Here is a 22095-nt window from a genome sequence, read left to right as displayed (position 1 = left end):
GGCTGGAATGCGCTGATGCAGCAGCTCTGTCGGCTTCGTCGTTGCCAGCCACACCGCAATGAGATGGAAGCCACTGCAGAACAACGATGTGGCGGTTGTTTATTGCCTGCGTGTGCAGGCCATTAATTTCTTGAGCAAGCTGCTCTTGTGGCAGCACCATGAGGTGCTGAAGGGCTGCTCGAGAGTCGGTGAAGATTGCCCATGCCTGAACTGGAGCAGTTAAAATGTGTTCCAATGCAGCACGTAGGGCCGTAAGTTCAGTAACCATCGACGAAGTTTTGTGACCTAGTTTTGCGGTAATTTTTGTGTGGGTTGATGGGATCCATATTCCGATGGCAGATGACGTATCCATCACTGATCCATCTGTGAAAATGTGAGTGTAATTTTGGTAGGTAGTAGCAATGTGCTCCAATGAAAAGAATTTAAGAGCAGGCAGAGGCAACTTAGCTTTGCTCTGGATGCCGGGAACGGTTAATGTTATTTTCCAGGAGGCAAATCTCCATGGTGGCTGGGTATGCTCTGGTGGGCTCTGATACACTGCTGGTAATAAGGCACGTACCTCGGCTTCCGAGTCACAAGCCAGCGGATGGTCGACAGTCCTGGTCACAAACCGCAAGCGTGCACGAAGGAGTTCTTGCTGGCAGAGAACCGTTGGAGAGAGGCGCCTACTCTCCCTGAGAGTCCCAAGGGTTGAAGTATTTTTAGGTACCCCAAGGCACACACGAAGCACTTTCGCTTGTAAGCCTTCTAGTAGCCGTGAGTTCGTTTTTGTGAGAGGCTCGAGGGCAGGCAAGCTGTAGCGAAGCAATCCCTCACAGAGTGCATTGTAGAGCTTCCTGAGAGACTCCACCGAGCAACCTCCCGCACTGCTGGAGATCATGCGAAAGATCGATGCGTACGCCTCAAGCTTGTGCCTCAGTTGTTGTATATGTGGGGACCACGTCATGTTCCTGTCAAAAGTCACTCCTAGAAATTTGTGGCTGTCAACGTAAGATATAGGCACGCCTCCGAGTTCAAGAAGATACCGGGAGACATCACGCCTGGTGAAAGCTATCGCAGCAGACTTCTCCGCCGATATTTCGAGGCCACGTGCTGCCAAAAAGGTTGCGGATACAATGTGACATAGGTGTGGTGTACGGCGTGTCTGGTGGGGAGGTGAATGGGTTTGCAGTTGTCGTCATAATCTGGCGACAACTGCAAAGAGTGCACGCGGATTGGAACCTTGGCGCGGCGGCCTTTTTTTTGATGATGGCGAAAAACTAAAATGACCGTGTGTCGAGGTTTTGGCTCTCATTAAAGATCCCCGTTTGGTCAAAATTAATCCGGAGTCCTCCGCTACGGTGCACCTCTTAGCCTAGGTGCAGCCTGTGCGCATAACTACCCTCCCCCCCCCCCCCTTTTTTTTTCTTTCCCTCCCAGAAAGAGGTTCGTGTGGCTGGAGGCAGACGGTATAGAATGCAGCGTCCGTGTTCCGCTCTAGGTTGCACTTTGATGCATCACGGGCTGAGGAAGGCCAGGAAGCTTGAGCCGAATGGCTTTGAGTGGAATATGGGTAAGGAGTGTTCGAGCAAGGCTAATGTGGCGTAAGTGTTCCCCGGTGATAAAGAAATTCCGACATTGCAGTGTAGGGATATGTTCGAATGTTCCGGTAACATATCGCGCCTATTTCCTTCCTGCGGCAAATTTATGTACGCCCAACCGGCTTGCTTGTGCGACAGTGTTATCGGGAAGTCTGAGAACTGCCTCTTTCTGAACAAGTGAACTAATGCGGGGTAGTTGATGCTTGTCTCGCCTTCCGCAGCGCAGTGTGCGACTCTTCCGTTCGTCTCGTTTTGTAGCGCTGTTTTCTTTTTTTCTTTTTTTTTTTTTTCTAGTAACCTCTTTCTGCCATGCGTTTGCGTTAGTGGCGTCGGGGTTTATGAAACAACGCTGAAACTTCCGGAACGCTGCCCTCGAAGTGGTTTGGACATTTGCATGTTTGTGGCGTCGTCCTTGAATCATTTCCGGTTGCGGAAATACCGGCGAGGAAGCAGTTCTCGTCCGGTTTCGGCTTTTGCTCACACTTCTTTTTTTTTTTTTTACCCTTAGCCGACCGGAAGCGAATCTCGCTACACTTTATGTAATGAGGAAGTGGCATACGAGGCTTTACTTGTGTCACGACCCTCTTAGCAAATTAAGGAAGTGAGTGTCTTGTTCCTTGAGATGTATGCAGGACGGCAGCGGCAGCCTTGAGTAGGACGCGCAATAGAAGCAGAGCCTTCAAGCAGGGCTCAGAGCATGTAGACAATTGACAGTTCTGTCGTATCGTCGCCAAAGAAACAAGTCGAGCTGTCTTTACCCGTGACAGCGCCTAAACTACGGCAGCCGCCCTTAAACCAGCAGAACAGCTTCGACCGAGGTATTCCGAGGGACCCGAACGATAACTATTCAACCACACCTGGACTTGTCGAACCAGTCGCGGCGGTTGAGTTCCGGCGCCGCTATCTTGCAGCATCAGCAGTGCATTTCTTGAATGCTACTCTGCACCTCTTCACTCAGAGTGCATTAAAAGCCACAATCTAGATCTGCACCCTCTGATACCGTCGTTAAATCGAATAGCAAAGCGCAGTTGCTGAAAAGTGCCGCTGTGTGGGAACCGGAATTCAGCCAGCGCGTGCTGACTAAGACGTTGGTCTCGGCGCTCGCTGCCTCTACAAACTAAGTGCTCAGCAGAGCATGACATTTCACCAACGGCTGACGACTGCGCGGTTGCTCGGAGTTTTCACCCTCGGGCGGCGTCTTTGTGCTTCGATGAGGCTGAGCTTCAAGGTTGTTGTGCATGGTTCACCCAGCACAGCTACTTTTGCAGCGTTGCTGAGCTGAACCACCAAACTCTCATGGTTTGGTTTCACGCTGCTTTTCTCGTAAGCAGGTGTATAAGGGGCAGCTCTGCAGTGATTTAACGCGAGAACTTTAAAAGGATATATAGGTTTGCTTTAACAGATACTGGCAAATTATCCAGTTTCCTATTTAACGACACTAGGCATAAACATGCGCCGCCAGTGGTTCCCAGATAAGATGTTCAATAGGCTCCAGAAGGCGTCATCTTGGGTATGGCTAATTAGGGCTCGTCTAGCCAACCACAGAACCGATATATTCAGGTCATTTCATTTCACTTTATTTCCAATTCCATCGCGATAGTTCAACAAAACTATTTGGACCCATAGCCAAAGGGTAGTATAGTGTCCAATGTTGCGATACTAGGCATTGTAACTGGTACAGAATACAAGTTGCAAAAACCTGGCGAATATAGAAAAGAAGGTTAGGGAATTGTACATACATATATATTCACGCACTCAAACTTGAGTAGGATAACAGAAACATGCAAGTTTTATACGCAAACAGAAGAAAGGCAATGAAAAATAACAACTACGCAGTAAACTTTCGCCGGACGTGGTAATATTGGTAGACAAGAGATTACCAATTTTGTTGCTATTTCGGGAGTGTCTGCTAGTCACGGAGATTCATGAAGGAGGGCAAGGAAATGTTTCTTTATTTTAAGGGGAAATTTAACAGCTGACTTTATGTCTACAGGCTCCGGATTTTGGTACCGATGAACTGTGGTCGTCGTAGGTTGAAGTTACCAGCAACAGCATTTATGGTAGGGCGGGATGAGGAGCACAGAATGGATGAATGAACAGGGCAGTTATACGTTATGATATCGTTATGGGAATGGCTATTTTGTGTTGACGTTAACTGTCCATGGGTAAGATTTGAAGTTTGCAAAACAGGAGTGCGCTTGGATGATCATGGCTTGAGTGCGTTGTTATTCCTAATGAGCGCTTCTGCAATTTTCGTAAAGGTTCAATTTATGTAGTGTGAATCCAACTCCAATGAATCTATGCACTAGGGCAAATGGCAGTGGACGAGTGAGAAGTATAAAATTCGTATGTAAACTTGGGCTAAAGGATAGTGGTGTTAACTTCTACGCTAAAGCACGCCGATAGCTGTCGTGGGAGCGCCATCGCTAAGCGAAATTGGACCATCCGGATCCATAAAAAAGGTGAAATGAGCTGGGATGGTTAGACGGGCAGAAAGGATAGAAACGAAAATTGGTATTGCGGTCTATAAAGGCGGCAAACGGAAGGTCCTAAAATCAAATTTTTCAAGGAATAAAAAAAGGATTTTGCTGCTTTTTCAGCCGGAGAGGGCTGCTTTAGGACACGAGAAAATGCTCGCAACAGGATGATACTTGTGTATGCTGCGGTAAATATCTGGAGGCGTGGGCTATATCGTAACGGAATGCCCAAGTATGCACCCAGCCGGAACTTCAGTTGGTGCTCACCACCACGAAGCACTGGGTATTAGAGTTAATGGAATTGTTCAATGGCCGGAAGTAGAGGTTGACAACAAGAGATTAAAGTACGGGCGAAAACAAATAAGGAAGGCGTGCGACCATGACATGCATACTATATATGCACGTCGAAACATAGCTTGAATTTAATTGACAGTGATTCCTAATTTAAACGGATAAATAGCAGCATTTTAACCTGCACAGACTCGCTGTAATTTTCCGTTGAAGCAGCTGCTATTTCCCGTTGAGAACGAAACCTACAAACATTATCATCATTATCATCGCGGGCTTTACTTGCACCGACGTGCTATGCTCCGGGTTCTGGGCCTGAGAAGTCTACTCGTGTAAAGCTCGTAGGAGCTGGCCGACAACATAACATGTTCGCAGAGGCGTGCTCCGTATAGTGCATTGTTAGTTGTTTGCCAGCGACGTTAGGGAGATGTTTGGTTGGAAACAGCGCGTTAAAACAGGATCACGAAGAAAGAACCGGACAGGACGAGCGCTCTTCCTGTCAGGTTCTTTTTTCGTCATCCTGTTTTAACGCGCTGTTTCCAACCAAACATTTCGCTTTACCAACTCGTTTAACTCTCCATCCTGCTGCAGGACGTTGGGGAGATAATATTCTAGATGACACCCGTGTGCTCACTACCGTGCAGTGCTTCAACGAGACAGGGTAACGTGGCGCGTATTCGCAGAAGTGACAGCCTGTCGCTTCCGCAGTGGCGGACGCGACGCGCCGTCTCGCCACCCGGATACAGGATGCGACGATTTTTTCGCCTGTTACAATCACCTTTGTGCAGTTCATATGGGTGCGCTGCAGGGAAGGCCGGTTGGGCGGGGTCCGAAGGCATATGCGTATTGTGAACGTTCCGCTTAATATGTACGGCTGGACGCTGACTTCGTGGGGAACACCAGGTCGACGTCAACGTCAAACAAACACCGCATGTTGCATGCGGCTATGCGTATTGATAGGTCCGTAAAGAAAATAATTCTGACAATAATACCTGTGTTTAAAGGGCGACACACATGGGCGGAGGATGACGCGTTATCTCACGGTTTTTTTTTTTTTTGCTTGTTTTCGGCTCGTCTGATCTATCCGTACCTTGAACACCAACACAAACTGGTAAAGAGGTCCTGGACGGCAAGTCGCAGCCTGGGTACCCCGTGATAAGGATGCCCTCCACCGGGCGAGTGCCCTGCCATCAGCACTTACGCTCAATAAATGTTTATCCTCTCTCTTTCTCTTTTTTTTTTCTCCAAAACCAGTCCTGCAGTTCATGCGTGTTTACGACCTGTGAATGACCGGTTTCCGGGGGAGGGGTGGGGGACGCATGCGGTAATGCGTCGGCTTCCGCACGTACGTTTCGCACTTTAGACTGCTACTAGACGGAAGGCTTCTAAGGCATTGAGTGGAAGATGTTTAGGCATAACAGGTTGCCTGCAATATTTCGATTCCGTATCGGGCTGAGAAAAGCGATATCACACGTAGGAGAAATGTAGAGCAGTGATAGTAGTCCTTATCTGGTGTAAGCGTGCGTGCACGCATGCTATGCTGAGTTTGCTATGCTTCAGACCTCACTTACAAAAAAGAAGTGTACGACAATTTTTTTGTCTTGTCCGGAGTTATACGTGTTTAGAACTGTAAGACGGCGGTCACTCACCAAGTCAAAAGGAAGATGTTCATCGTCTGTTTGGCTCGGTCAGTGACCGCAATTTTGTTGCTCGAAAACAGGAAGTCGTAGAGCGCTGCACCGCGTCTAATTTTTAACGTTTTATTTATATCTTTCTCCTCGAGCCCCTCATTGTTTTCTCTCGACATAGATTCTGACTGCTGGGAACCGGTGAGACCTTTTAAACGTGCCCCGCCGCGCTTCACTTGGAAACGTTGAGGGGCGCGTGGTCGTTAACAGTTAAATGCTCCTCTTACAAATGGCAGGCTGACTTTAATGCCTGCGATGACTCAGCCATGTATGACGCACGGCCAAAGAGAGAGCGGTAACCGAATCGCAGTAAGATTTGCGGGAGCCAAATCTCGCCGGGAGATAACGTTTCCGCTTCGTTAACCTATAACTGTTGTAGCGTGCGCAGGTTTTCCGGATAGGTAAACAACCGATGCATGCGTACCGCTGAAATACGCCCGGGTTCAGTACGCTTCCCCTGAGTCGTGCGTCCCAAAGCGTCGGATGCGTCTTCTTTGATATCCACCGTGGCGATGCTGCCCCGATGGATGGAGTCAGCTTTCTTGCAGACATGTAAGCACCAGCGTTTGCATGCTAGAGACGTCAGCGACTGCGTTCACCTTGGGCGGCCATAATTGCGTAAGGCAAGTACCTTCGTGTAGCATAACCTGTGAGCAGCAGTCCGTCCGTTCCGTCCGGTACGAAATTTTGTAGTCCGGTACGTAGTCCGGTACGTCTGCGCGCAGGCGCAGACCGGTCACGGCAACCCGGTAACAACGTAACGAACGGAACGGACGGGCTGCTAAAACTCTCTATTGGTTAGCCGGGAACGAAATGTGAGGAGGAGGCCGTGCCGTAGATGAGGGAGGTACTGCGTTACAAAAACCTAGCGTTACTTAGAAGGCACGCTCGTTGGAGTTACCAACCAAAGCGCACCCTCTTTATCGACGTGCTTGCTTCGCTGGAAACAGGCGTGCCTTATTTCTTCGGCAGTCGGTCGGGATTTCGTTTCTCTCTACATGCTGTTCGTTTTGCAAGCCGCGCGAGTTCCGCGAACAAGCCGAGCAGCGAGGTGCGGTGATGAAGGCATGCTATGTTTCTGCGCGGTTCAATGGCTTCGCCGTTTCTCGCGGGTTGCTTTTAATCCGGAGCCGGCGCCGTTCTAGAAAAATGTTGCAGTGCAGGGGTGATGGGTTTCCGCGCTTCTGTCAAGTTTATGGGGAGATGGAGGGTTTCGCAATGCGTTATGAAGCGTGCAGACGCATATGGAGCCGACTGATTTCAGGCTAGCGGACGCTGTTTGACGCGCTCCGTTACGCTCCGGAACATGGTCGTTACTCGATGTACTACGCGAGAATTGACTGTGGGGCTGGCTCCCCATCTTTCAGCGTTCTCACGCTGGGAAAATGTTCCCCGCAGGTTAAAGGCACTTCCATAATTGTGGTGCATTTAGGTGCAGATAAAATACTCCAATTAATGACCGGGTGCCTTTATTGCAGGCATGCATGAGTTTTAGGCTAAGGGAGTGCAAACGCTCGTAGGGTGGCTCGCCGCTCGGGATGTGCCGATGCCTGACGGTCATGTAAACGCATCATTTACCCCGATACTGCCTCGCTACTTCTTGTGGGAGCGCGGCGTGAATGAGGCATTTTTTTTCCCGTAAATTAGAATTTCTCCATATTCACGATCTACTCAAGAAGTGATGTACAGTGCGCGCTGACCGCATCGCATGATACCGGAGAAGCCAGTGTCGTCTGCTACGGCTCTCCGCTGCGCCGCTCACATCCTTGCATAGGTCTTAATCGGACCAGAAATAAAGTTCTCTCTCTCTCTCTCTCTCTCTCTCTCTCTCTCTCTCTCTCTCTCTCTCTCTCTCTCTCTCTCTCTCTCTCTCTCATGGAACAAACGATTTCTTCACCACACGCTGTCGCCTGCCCCATTACTGCGATTCGATCACGCTCGGCAGGCCAAAAAAAAAAAAAAAAAAAAAACGCCGCTGTTTACACGCGACATTATTGGGGTACATTTCTGGTGCACCCATTCTGCCATGTTCCACAAAGATATGCGTAAAAAATTCCTTGAAAAAGTGAGCCATTACACTAAGCACCATTCAAAAATGGTTCCCCACTGCTCAACCAACCGCTCAAGCAACCCGCTCAACCTTTCGTATTTTTCAGTTATCAACTGGAAAATACGGGAGGATTCAGAGGCTTAGCCGCAGTTTACATCCTGGAAATTGGGCCAAGTAGGCCAACAGTGCCTTTGCACTAACATCCGCGCATTGAGAAGTGCTGGTACTGTTGAAAAAGTGCAGTACCACAAAAGAGGAGAGACCACCCAGCCAATTCGTCGAAAAAGCTTCCGAGGCGACGCGAATTCCACCACGGACGAGAAGCCCGGGCAGGAGACATGCCAGAACAAAACAGTTTCGTTACGCTCTGAAACTTCAGGATGATGAGTTAGGCTTCTTTAGGCATCGTACAAGGGGACTCAAACCAAGGACGTGAATTATGGGAATCGCTTACGTCCCTCAGACTCTGTCTAAACACATGTATATAGTCAAACCTCCGAAGCTGAGATGTAGCAGAATTTCTTCGAAGAGACGCACAACAGTGTACAATATTGACACAAAATCAACGCTCATGAAATAAACATCCATTTTTTCTCCTTGCCTTTACTCTCTCTCTCCCTTGCCTTTACTTTTCTCTCTCTCTCTCTCTCTCTCTCTCTCTCTCTCTCTCTCTCTCTCTCTCTCTCTCTCTCTCTCTCTCTCTCTCTCTCTCTCTCTCTCTCTCTCTCTCTCTCTCTCTCTCTCTCAGCGGCGCAGTGGGGCGCCGTAGCAGACGACAGAGCGGCTTCTGCCGTCTCATGCCTCATGCGCTCAATGCGCATGTGCCGGCTGTCCCCGATTCTCGCCACTCCTCGGCGCCGGCGCTTCGCGGAGCGCAGTGGCCACGCGCTCGTCGTTTCGCTTTAACAGTGGACATCACTGTACGAAAGCCATAAATCTATTTTCAATTTGAGAATGCATTGTAAAGGCAAGGAGAAAAAATGGATGTTTATTTCATGAGCGTTGATTTTGTGTCAATATTGTACACTGTTGTGCGTCTCTTCGAAGAAATTCTGCTACATCTCAGCTTCGGAGGTTTGACTATATACATGTGTTTAGACAGAGTCTGAGGGACGTAAGCGATTCCCATAATTCACGTCCTTGGTTTGAGTCCCCTTGTACGATGCCTAAAGAAGCCTAACTCATCATCCTGAAGTTTCAGAGCGTAACGAAACTGTTTTGTTCTGGCATGTCTCCTGCCCGGGCTTCTCGTCCGTGGTGGAATTCGCGTCGCCTCGGAAGCTTTTTCGACGAATTAGCTGGGTGGTCTCTCCTCTTTTGTGGTACTGCACTTTTTCAACAGTACCAGCACTTCTCAATGCGCGGATGTTAGTGCAAAGGCACTGTTGGCCTACTTGGCCCAATTTCCAGGATGTAAACTGCGGCTAAGCCTCTGAATCCTCCCGTATTTTCCAGTTGATAACTGAAAAATACGAAAGGTTGAGCGGGTTGCTTGAGCGGTTGGTTGAGCAGTGGGGAACCATTTTTGAATGGTGCTTAGTGTAATGGCTCAATTTTTCAAGGAATTTTTTACGCATATCTTTGTGGAACATGGCAGAATGGGTGCACCAGAAATGTACCCCAATAATGTCGCGTGTAAACAGCGGCGTTTTTTTTTTTTTTTTTTTTTTGGCCTGCCGAGCGTGATCGAATCGCAGTAATGGGGCAGGCGACAGCGTGTGGTGAAGAAATCGTTTGTTCCATGAGAGAGAGAGAGAGAGAGAGAGAGAGAGAGAGAGAGAGAGAGAGAGAGAGAGAGAGAGAGAGAGAGAGAGAGAGAGAGAGAGAGAGAGAGAGAGAGAGAGAGAGAGAGAGAGATGATCTGAAACGTGAGATAACTCGCAACCTTCGACTTAAGGGGAGCGTTTCGGAGCTCACCGATGTCGAAATCGTGCTGCTTTACGTTCTTGGAAACTGAGCGCTTAGAAACTGAGTCATCCTTGAGACTATGAGGTGACAGATTATGCCAGGACTGTGACTTTTACTGAATGCTGTACGGGGCGAGCCTTAACCGCACATAGTGAGCGGGTGACACTGCTCGATGTCTTATCGATAGCTTAAGTACTCAGATCACAAACATGCAACCTGGGTAGCAGAATCAAAAATCTTTGTGGGGTGTTCTGATGCAGATTCGTTCAAGGTACGCAAGGACGCCCAACTTTGTTCACGTGCGTCACTGAGCAACCCCAAAGGATCATTGTTTGTTGTTATAGTCATTTTTGGGCTACCTTAACGCGAAAATTTTGGCCGGAATGTCTGTCTGTCTGTCTGTCTGTCTGTCCGTCTGTGTGTCTGTCCGTTTGTCCGTCCGTCCGTCCGTCCGTCTGTCTGTCCGTCTGTCGATTCAACACCCCCGCCAAAAGTAAAAAAAAAAAACCCTGATCAACACGTATGTGAAGGTACGACATTTCCAGACTGCTAAAAGTGGTGGAATGCGCCGCACGTACCGAGGGGGTCCAGAAAAAAAGAACAGTTAAACGCATTTGAGGTAAACCTGCAGTCCACAAGTATAGTAATGTATTATTAAGTAAAAACAGACGTGAGATTAATTTTTGCGCTGGCAAATGATAACACTCTTTCAAAACGGTTTTTGAAACACGAAGAGAGGCGAGATAAGAAATACACACTCAAAAAGGTGTATTCTCGAGCTGTTCCAGGAGCTATGGAAATAAAGTGTCCCAACAGATAGCGCCCGATCCGTCCGAACGCGGGAAAATTGAATCGGATTTAGCGAACTTCAGTTTCTATTCATCATGGGTTGGCCGACACAGAAGGAGCCCAGCTTGAGAGGAGAGGCCCAGCTTGAGAGAAGCGGCGGAGGTCAATAGAATCGTCTTCCGACGACATTTGCACCGAAGCGAGCAGATACGCCGCCATTTTTCCCTACCATGTGCGCATCACATTGAGCATAGATTCCTGCTTTTGGATCTCTGGTGTTTAGCGGTCTGTGCCTCAGGGCGACGACCTTCAAAGCGCTCCACGCCTCCTATCGTTCGCTCTCTTGCGTTTGTCGGCGTTTATTTGCTGTTTGTTCAGAGCACGAGCGCAGGCTTCAGACGCATTTGAGGCTTCCGACAAGCGCACTGATTTCTTCTTGTGGCCACCCTCCTTGCGCCGACGCACTAAAACGTCAAAGAGACACCGAAGGCAACCAGCAAGTTGGTATCGAACGAAATTGTGGCCTTCCCATAGTCATTTTAGCGTTGGCTCGGTGCGGAAAGGTGCCTTAATTGCTGAGAAATCGAAAATAAAACGCTGATCAAACCTGAATCGGTAGCAGGTGAGGCAGCGATGTTTACAGCGGTATAGAAGCAACCGAATACAACTTCACCACGTACGGAGCGGTTTGGTCAATTTCGGTCAAATCAGTTATGCTTTCCCGAGCTCCCACGTCTTTTCCAGCTCCGGACCACTGAGCAAAATGCCCCTTCACTGGACCCGCGATCAGTATTGACGCTTTGTTGGAAGAAAAACTTATTGCCCTTTTGAGGCTCCGCTAATGTTGCCGTCGAATCAACCGCCCGTGCGTAGCTCTCACGCTTCCTGGAAAACCATTACCGCAGCCCCAAGAATGGACGACTAGCGCCATCCGGCGGCGGCCAGGGAAGACGTTGCGCACGCCAGACGATTTAAGCACTTCCGGGGCAAGTTCCAAGTATAGCCAGTGGCGGCGGCACATGTCTTCACGTTTTCGCCTTTTCCTACCTTAATTTAAAGAAAGCAACGCGTGAGACTTCTATATTCGTGTTCTCGGTGAGCTAATCTATGGATCTAGAGAAACTTGTATTTTGACTTCAGTGTCCCTTTGACTTCAGTGTCCCTTCAGTGCTGACATTGTGGTACTAACTGAAACATGGTTGCATGATGACATCATAGATACGGAACTGTTTCCATCTAATTTAAAGTTCACAATTTTCGTGGTTATCGCAAAAGCAAGAAAGGAGGTGGCGGGCTCATAGCCATTAGAAATACCCTAGCATCCTTACTTACCTTCCATGACGACATAATAGAATTAATCTGGGCTCTTGTCTCCAACGGAGCATCGAAATTTGTTTTTGGGGGTTGCTATAGGCCACCGGGCCGCCACCCCGACTTCTACGACCTACTTCATCAATCGCTACGCACCGTTGCAACTAAATATTCTAATGCACCCATATTTTTATTCAGGGACTTCAATTATCCAGCAATCAGTTGGTCGTTGCTTTCAGTGTCGAATGGGTCACCGTCTAAAGAGCAACAATTTTTAAACACTGTACTTGATTTTAATCTCCACCAGGCCATATCGTGTCCTACCAGGGTTAATAATATCCTAGACCTCCTGCTAACTTCGTGCCCTGACGACATAAAAACCATTAATACGCACCCTGGTCTTAGTGGCCACAACCTAATCCATATTTGTATCGCCTCCCCGCTGAAAATGAAATCACCCACACGGAAGGTAATCACAGATTACGAGAGAGAAAATTTTGACGCCATTAATCACGAACTTGCCAACTTCTTAGATAACTTTAGGAATATGTACCAAACAGGAAGTGTCAACTCTAATTGGGAACCTTTTAAGACTACAATGCTTAACCCCAAAAACACACACATTCCTACTACCCTCATTAAATCAGATTCCAACTGCCAATGGTTTAACAGCTAAAATTACTCTGTCCCCGAAAGAAACTCTTGTACAGAACGGCCCGTCTAAGCCAAGGTTCAACTGCTTGGGAGCGCTACCGCTCATGCGCTAAACAGTACTTAACCGAACTCAAAGCTGCAAAAAATCAAATTCGTTTCTCATGAGCTACTATCAATTCTTCAATCAAACCCCAACAAATTTTGGCGCACGCTTTCCTCTACGTCACAATCTAATCGAATAAACCTCACAAACGCTGACGGATAACCTATAGACGCCGCCCAGTGCGCTTCTGCTCTAAATGACCACTTTTCGTCTGTGTTTTTCTCTGCCAACACCCCTGATACCGTAACACTGCCCGATCCTGCAGCTGTAGCGATGCCAGGAATTGAAATATCCCCAGAAGGAATATTCCAACTGATTACCAAACTTAAAGTTTCATCCTCGGTGGGTTGTGACAGCATTAACAGTAAATTACTAAAAAGTACCATTTCAGTCTCAAACAAGATACTTTGCTTAATCTTCACGCAATCATTACAAACAGGAAACGTCCCAGACGACTGGAAGAAGGCTCAGGTTATTCCCATTTTTAAATCAGGCAACCGCGCAATTCCAGCTAACTACCGACCTATTTCCTTAACCAGCATCCCATCTAAAATGCTAGAACATATCATAGCTTCAAACATAATGACATATCTGGAATCCATCAATTTTTTCTTTGAACATCCACATGGTTTCCGGAAACTATTATCGTGCGAAACACAACTGGCGGAATTCACGCAAGATATACTTCACTTCATGGACGAAAATCTTCAAACTGACGCCATATTTTTAGATTTCTCCAAAGCATTCGACCGTGTCACTCATAACCTATTACTCTCTAAACTATGCAACCTTGGAATACCTCCCAACACAATTTTCTGGATAGAATTAAAAAAAAAACCGGAAGCAGTTCACTAGCGCTAATGACCACGACTCGCCTCTCTCCGATGTAAAGTCAGGCTTCCCCCGGGGTGCCTGTCTCTCCCCGCTTCTCTTTTTAATATACATAAATGACTTGCCCACTAATGTACTAACCAAATTAAGGCTTTTTGCTGATGATTGCGTTTTATACTCTCCAGTCTGTAAACCAGACCACAGCGCTAAACTTCAACATGATTTATATTTAATTGTAGCTTGGTGTGATAAATGACTTATGCCATTAAACCTAACTAAGTGTAAAATGATGTCATCCACCCGCAAAATGAGCCCAGCGAAGTATACCTATACAGCATAAAGTCTGTTCCCATTAGCCCTACACTATCATACAAATATCTCGGAGTGCATCTGTCATCGTCGCTATCATGGTCAACCCATATCCAAATCATCTGTTCAGAAACTTCACGCACTCTCGGATACTTGCGCCGCAACTTAAAATTAGCCTGGCCAGACATTAAAAAGTTAGCTTATTAAACTTATGTACGACCGAAATTAGATTATGCTTGCTCAATTTGGCACCCCTCACAAACATATCTAACTAACGATTTAGAAAGGATTCAATACCGCGCTGCCCGTTTTATTTGCTCCCAATACTCTAACGATATCAGCGTTACCGCACTAAAAGAATCATTGAACCTGCCGTCACTTGAATCTCGTCGTATCATTTCTCGATTGGTCGTTTGCATGCTTTCTATTATCACCCTCAATCACGGCACGTCCTCCTACAGCCATCACACCGAGCTTCATCCCGCATAAACCGCAGCCACCCTATCGCACCAATAACCGGACACACTTCTGCAATGATTACCTCCTTCTTTCGCAGTGAGATAACACTGTGGAACAAACTACCTGATAATATAATCACATGCAATAACCGCTAAATTTTCCGCAATAAACTAAAAAGTCACATGTCGCAATCTAACTGAATGTGCTGTTTCCCTGCCAATGTTTAAATACTTTTTACTACTTTTACTACTGGTTGTCATTCTTATCTGAAAGTTTATCTTGTGCCTGTACTTTTTCTTTGCATTTGGTAAAATTTACTTTGTATACATTTGACCTTTTCTATTAACATTGTTCTCTGAATGTTGACGCTTGGTACCCTTTGAGTTTTGTTGAGTTGTTTATTATACCTTGTACGCCCCCCTTCCCCCCCCCCCCTTATGTAATGCCTTCGGGCCTTTAAGGTGGAATAAATAAAATGAAAGGAAATGAAGAGATGAGTTTCGCCGCCTCGGGGCATTTTCCGGACTATCCGATTTCTGTTGTCAGAACATGGGAAGTCTGATTGCCGCGAAAGGCCAAAAAGCCTGCTGTGAAAAGTTTACACTCCTGCTCACGCATATGCTTTGGTCAGGATTTGTCGATTCTTGATTTGATTTGATTGTAGGGTTTAACGCGCCGACGCAACGCAGGCGATGAGGCGCGCCGTAGTGGAGGGCTCCGGATTAATTTTGACCACCTGGGGATCTTTAACATGCGCCGAAATCTCGTACACACGGGCGTTTTTGCTTTTCGCCTCCATCAGAAAAGCGGCCGCCGCGGCCGGGAATCGAACCCGCGACCATTTGTCGATTCTTACTTCACGTCACGAAAAGCGAACAGAAATTACAGAAGTGGTGAAGTTTCTGTTCGGAGCCTTAGAGCAACGAAAACATAATTTTCCAATTGTGGGAATTTAGAACATACAAAATTTAACATTTTAGTTCACTTTCAAAGCATATATAATGGCGCTTGATGCATTTTCGAAGACCAGGGTGAATGGAAAGTATTGACGATATACCGCCCTTTGCTGAAAAAAAAAAGTGTGTTGTGCCACCAAATGTGTTGCTTGTGCAATCTTTGTTGCAAACGTTTTATAATTCGTTAGAAAGCATCATACATGCTACAAAGCATGATACATGCTAGAAAGCATGATACATGATACAAGCATGATACATATTCTGAGTAAAAAATTTATTATCGCACGATTCATGTGAACAATATTCGGTTTCGGTTTCTGGGCGCCGATTCAAGCAGTGACGTCACAGTGTTGCGAGGAGGCTCTGCCACGTGTGTCTACCATGCGGCGCTGCGGTACGTTGCGACTTTACTGCGGCGTCTGCTCCCCCACATACGTGCTTCACCACGGAAGTAAACACGCCGACTCGTCACGTCAAGCCGCGACAGCTCCGACGCGGATTCTTTGTCTGCATCCGAGGATGCAGACAAATGAAAACCATGAATATGCAATCCATGAAAATGCTAAAAAAAACGCTAAAAAAAACAAGTTGGCCCCGCCGCGAATCGAACCCGCAACGTCGAGCGGGCGGGCGGAACGCGCGAGACCACTGAGCCAGCAAACATTTTTTTTTTGTATTTATTGCCTGTCTTTGACAATTCACAACAGATTACATCTCAACATTGCAAATATGTACACATACAAGAGGTGGAGTTGCCAGCCACTACAGGGCTGACTTTGTCCATTTAAAATGCCCTCATATTGATTAGTTGCTCTATTTGCGGCAGCCAATCAAACAACGGTTTCACACCGCGATATAGCCGGTGTACTAGATGGAGGCCCATCCTTGGAGTCGTACGTCGGTGTTTACTAGCTAGTTTACAGAATTCCTGGCTTGTAAACTCAAATTTCTGAATAGCGCTTGCGCAGCAAGGTTCCGCGAAGCCCCCGCGACAGCTTATCGCCATCAACTCTGCTCTTCTGCGAAAGCACTCGCAAAAATAAGTGTGATCGGCTGCGACTGCGATTTTGCACTGAAGGGATAGTGTTTGCCGTACATTGGTTTTACGTTTTACGTTAAAAACCTTTGCCGATACTGATCTCTTATTACCCAAATTACCCTACGTAACTGTTCTTCTGCACGAAACTGACCTTATATTTTCTACAGGCGAGCCGATCGCACACGCATTCCGGGGTAGCGGCGTCGCCGAAGAGCACGGCCGAAGCGTCGAACGCCAAAATACGGATCGCATTAGCGCTAGTGTTGAGTTGTATGGGCTTCATGGAACTTACTGAGTTTATTACCCTCCAGAAACTAACAAAATAGAGCCGCGTTCATTGCGGCACGAATGTTGTCGGGGCGTAGTTTTCGCTTCTCGGTCGATTCCCGACGACGCGTCGTGCGACCAGTCAGGCGACCGGTTTTGTTGGCGTCTTCGGTCGGCGAGTCAGTCACACTACGGCGACTTTCCATCGGCCGACGTGTTTGTGTCGCCGTCGGCGTAGTGTGACAACGCGGTCTGGCAATTCGGCAGTTGGCCGATGGTTTGGCGACTCGTCGGCGTCGCGTCGTCGTCGCCGTCGTATCGGCATAGTGTGTCGTACGACCAAGCGACCAAATAAACTGTGGTAACTGGAGTTCACGTTGACGTCGCTCGAGTCGCTAACGTTGTATGACGTCACAAACTTTGCTATGCTGGCAATTCACTGACGTCATGGCTAGTGGCGCTAGCGATGGGTCCCGATTTCCAGAAGAGCATTTAGGTAATTTTTAGAAGCGAATTAAAATATATATTAAGCGCTTGCTGTACCCAGCACTTCGTGTTGAGGGTCGTTGCATGCAGAGGAAGCCTACAGCAGGCTTTTTACAGAGTTAAAATTTGGTGGCACAACACCTTTAAGCTAGTAATTCCTGACTGGACCCGTATTCTGAAGGGCGCATTGACGCGTATAAGATGTTTCCAGAAACCGCGTTTTTTTTTTCGACTTAGTCATCCTCACTTCTCACAAGAAGACGGTGTTCTTTCTGCCTCTTTAGCTGGCCGACCAATTACTCGGTGCCGCTCGTCCTCGCCACGTATTCCTTATACGGTAACAACGTTCCCTGTGCACCTCCCAGTTCCAGTAACAAAACAGCAAACACTCAGCGCCGAGATGTGGTGGCCCGAAGAGAGTCGGCGACGCGTGATAATTCGGCAGGTGCCGCAGTGCTACACCCGCACCGTTGCCGCACCGCGTCTTCTAAATACATATAGAAGCGTAACAACCCCGGGGCGGACTGCGCACTCAACACGCTTGTATCTTGTTCAGCGGGCGAGGCGCCCGCGACCAGTTAAGGACAAGCCAACGAAAGTCGAGCTATGAACGGTTTGCTTTCCTCGCCCTCTAGTATATAGGCGGCCGCGCGTCTACACGGGATCATTTCGGGGCCCGTAATTGCGCTTTCCTGTACTTCATGCGGACCGCGTCGCGAAGAGCTTATTAGCGCGGGGCGTGTAATGGAGCCTCTTTTCGCTGCGGCTCGCCTCGGCTCGGCTTGGCTCGGCGCGCATTTCCCGTGGGCCACGACGCACGCGTTGGCGGAACTTCGTTGCGATCGGCGACGGCTGATAGACGTGTGCTTAGCCGCACCGCCCTCTTCCTTTTGAACTCTCGCGGTGTTCCGCGTTCGCCCGTGCTTTGCTTCGCTTTCTTTCTGCGTCTTTCTTCTCCGACTGGCAATTTGCGGGTGAGTCCGAGGATGGGAATGTGGGTCCCTGTGACTCGCGTTTCCGATCGGCTTCGCACCGTTCGCACCGTTTGAGCGAAGCGTCTCGCCTTCATAGGTCGGCAAAACAGAAAGAACTGACTCAAGCCCAGTCACAGTTTTCTTCTTCCATGCTGTACTCACTCAAACTCAGACTCAAAAAGCTCGTCTGTACTCAAGATAACGCGTACTCACTAATCACATACTGATTTGTAATCGTACTCATCTGTACTGAAACTCATTAGTCGTCACGGGTACTCGTACTCAATCTGTACTCATTCGTACTCAACTCACTCGCACTCGTACTCAATCTGAACTCACTCGCAGTCGTACTCGATCGTGCTAAGTCTGTACTCAATCGTACTAAATCTGTACTCACTCGCAGTCGTACTCGATCGTGCTAAGTCTGTACTCAATCGTACTAAATATGTACTCACATTTGCTCGTAATTAAAAGTGGTTCTACAATTTTTTATCGCAATCAACCACTTGCATTCACGCCGTGTGTATTGACTTATAATTTAATGGAGCTAGTCCAGTGAAGCCACCATGCCTGCCCTTGCTTTCACTATGGCAACCCCGTGACGAGCGAGTGCCGACAGCAGCAACACCGCGGACGAGGAAATGTCAAGAACGGCACCTTTCCCCTTATCACCTCATTTTACCCACCTTATTAAGAGGGGCCCTGCGGCAGTGCGAAATGCCTGAGACTCCTGCACACCCGTCGCGATGCAAGTGCGTGATCAAATTCACAAGTTTGTACTCGCGGGTGCTGTACTCAAGAGTACTGGTCGCGAGCACAGTACTCACGAGTACTACTCGCGAGCACATGTACTCACGCCTGTACTCACTCATCATACATTTTTCGTCAGGGCCTGCACTCACTCATCATTGTATACAACTTTTTGTCTGGGTCTGTACTCACTCATCGTTGTACTCACTTCTGAATTTAAAACCCGCCGCGGTGGCTCAGTGGCTAAGGCGTTGCGCTGCTTCGCACGAGGACGCGAGTTCGGTTCCCGGCCGCTGTGGCCGCTTTTCTGGTGGAGGCGAAAAGCAAAAACGCCCGTGAGTACGATATTTCGGCGCACGTTAAAGATCACCAGGTGGTCAAAATTAATCCGGAGCCCTCCACTACGGCGCGACTCATCGCCTGCGTTGCGTCGGCGCGTTAAACACCCCCAATCAATCAATCACTTCTGAGTTTGAGTGCACATGAGTACAAATTAGTGTACTGGCGAGTGAGTACGCCGACCTATGAGTCAGTTGATACGTAGATTTTCGCGAGACATGTAGAAAGTGTTCGCCCGATGAGAGGACCTGTACAAGCGTGGAGCGCGTTTTTAGATGTACGGGCTGGAAGTTGTCAGTTACACCGTGTATGTCTACATTCTAAGCGGTAGGTTTAATGCCGTTCTGACAGTGTAATCATTCGTTCAGGCGATATGCTCGCAGTCGTTAATACGCGACTGTAGCGCGTGTTAGTTTAGTTTGGTCGGACTCAGACGTAGCTGGTCGTCTAGTTTTAACGCGTAGCATTCTTTGCCGAGTACTCCCACAGCCAGGACCGGGTAATGCCCTGCATTTCCGCAGAAATGCAGATATCGCGGAAGTTCCACATATAATCGCTATAATAGCGTAAATGGAGATAACTGGTCGCACAAAATTAAAAAAAAGAACTAGAAAATAAGAAAATGCAAAAAAAAATGCGAAAAATGGTAGTAGTAGTAAGTATTGCTGAATGAGGCGGACTTAGTCTTGCATAGCTGCCGGCAATTGCTCCGCCTAATCGTCCCCAATACAATATCAGAGACTCTCAAAGTCATCGCACCTCACTTATAGTCCTAAAATAACAGACACAGAATGTCACCACACCTCACTTAGTCCTGTGGACTGCAAGAATCCGAGTAGGAGATGAGACACCTCTCTTCGCACAATCCAGTGGTCCCTAGGAAAAATAATGTCCTCCGTTGTAGCATGGGACACTCCTAACTTCTGGAGATCCCGAAAACATGGCTAAACGTGTAACGCCATGCAATTCCACAATAATGCAGATTTCGCGAAAGTTCAACCTGCGTAAATAACAGCGTAAATGGAGATAATTGGTCGAACGAAATTTTGAAAAACTAAAGAAACCTAAAAAAAAAAAATACTAATAATATTCGACGCCATCAGTGAGGCATAGAAAGCTCGCTTTAAATAAGATCCTTCTCAGATCTGCCGGGAACACATCTCCCGATAGCAGAATCGATTGCACGCGGCCTCGCGGCTTGCAACGGCTGCCCCCGAAAGCCGCTCGCGTCTTATATAAGCGCGGTGGTGGCATGCGACAAATATCCTCAAATAAATCGAGAAATTCCTCGTGCAACGTAAGTCCCTGTGTCCTCGGCATCCAAACAAGAAATAAGTTTCTGTTTTCTTTTTCTTTTTTTTGAGCCGAGCGTGTGGATGAGCACCGCGCAGCGAAATATAGCCGATTCGCATAATATTCTCGGCGATACGGCGAACTCTTGCCAGCCTCCGCAGCTCTGTTGTGCCTGCTGTTTTGCATACATAGTATCTTCCTTTAGACGAGCCGTATAGCCGGTAAATCCCCGATTTGGATGCGTCGTTGGTCTCTGCCCTATTTCAGGCAAACGCCTGTATTTAAATTCCTGCCCCGGACGACCGCCTGTATTGCGCTCTCAACGGTCCATATGTTAGCTGAAACCGCGAACTCTCGATGTGCAGCGATGAGGAAACGTGAAGAGCTCAACGTATAAAAGACACAGAGTGCGTCATCTGTAACGGATGACGATGTGTGATTGTTCTATGCCTCCGCACTGACTCTTCCCCTTCTTTTCTTGATTTTTCTTTAAAAACCTGGATATTAATATCTGTATACGGCCAATACGGCCGCGCCTGTGGCCGTGACTCGACATAAGTCACTGTTTTCAAGTTAGTCCCAACATTTAAAAGAAAAAAATTGGTATGTTGGGTCGATAAATACGAAAAACAAGAGCCACGCTAGTATGTTTTCGTACTTTTCATTTTCATATGAGCGAACCCGTGGGTTCGCGCACATAAGGCTAAGCTAAGCTTGCTAACGTCAAGCTTCGAACGACAACATACTCAGCAAAACACCTGGCTAACACAAGCTACGTTCTTGGAAGAAAACCACAATGTAGCGAATCGAGTCCCGTTAACCACAGTATAGGTGCCTCATTTACAGGAGCATTAGCCTCATTAGCGCTTGAAGACATCCGTGTTGGTCTTGTCCGCCTACAGGGAGGAGTCTAAATGGGCCCTTTGGGGAAAGGGTTGTGGTGCGGCATGCACGGAAGAGGGAAGACAAACCTTACTACTACTTTGTTGTATAGTACCCGCCGCGGTGGCTCAGTTGCTAAGGCGTTGCGCTGCTGAGCACGATGTCGCGGGTTCGATTCCCGGCCGCGGCGGCCGCTTTTCTGCTGAGCACGAGATCGCGGGTTCGATTCCCGGCCGCGGCGGCCGCTTTTCTGATGGAGGCGAAAAGCAAAAACGCCCGTGTGTACAAGATTTAGGCGCACGTTCAGATCCCCAGGTGGTCCAAATTAATCCGGAGCCCTCCACTACGGCGCGCCTCATCGCCTGGGTTGCGTCGATGCGTTAAACCCTACAATTGACCAATCACTTTGCTGTATAGTACCGTTGCTGTAGATTTGGTGGTACAGTTTCGATAGCTACCGACAAGTTAGGTCTCGATTGAGCCTATGAATTTTTTGGGGCATCCCTGTTTTCGTTACTCTCGCGTTGGCACATTTTAATCATATCGTGCCCTCCTGAAGCGTTGTGTGATATAAGAAACCAGGACGGTTTCGGGTTCTTGAGAAATACAATGCGCGTACGCATTGGTAAGAATTTTTTTACACCGAAGCTGTCTGCGGCTAT

General features: G+C 47.9%; 1 protein-coding gene across 4 annotated transcripts in view; it reads left to right on the top strand.

The window, feature by feature from the left end:
• The window catches only part of LOC144153757 (uncharacterized), a 592200-nt gene that overhangs the window by 71540 nt on the left and 498565 nt on the right, over positions 1-22095 (top strand). Inside the window, exon 2 of one of the 4 annotated variants that reach the window (XM_077685462.1) lies at positions 1420-1552. The exons of the other annotated variants lie outside the window; for them this stretch is intronic. The gene's annotated coding sequence lies outside the window, so the exon portion shown is untranslated. The remainder of the gene's footprint in view (positions 1-1419; positions 1553-22095) is intronic. 4 annotated transcript variants of the gene reach the window in all.

This window comes from Haemaphysalis longicornis, unplaced genomic scaffold, assembly GCF_048455015.1.
Source record: "Haemaphysalis longicornis isolate Haplotype H1 unplaced genomic scaffold, Haemaphysalis longicornis Haplotype H1 scaffold_9, whole genome shotgun sequence".
NCBI classification, from domain to species: domain Eukaryota; kingdom Metazoa; phylum Arthropoda; class Arachnida; order Ixodida; family Ixodidae; genus Haemaphysalis; species Haemaphysalis longicornis.
The sequence above is the reverse complement of the archived record's forward strand: the minus strand, read 5'-3'. Positions and strand labels throughout refer to the sequence as shown.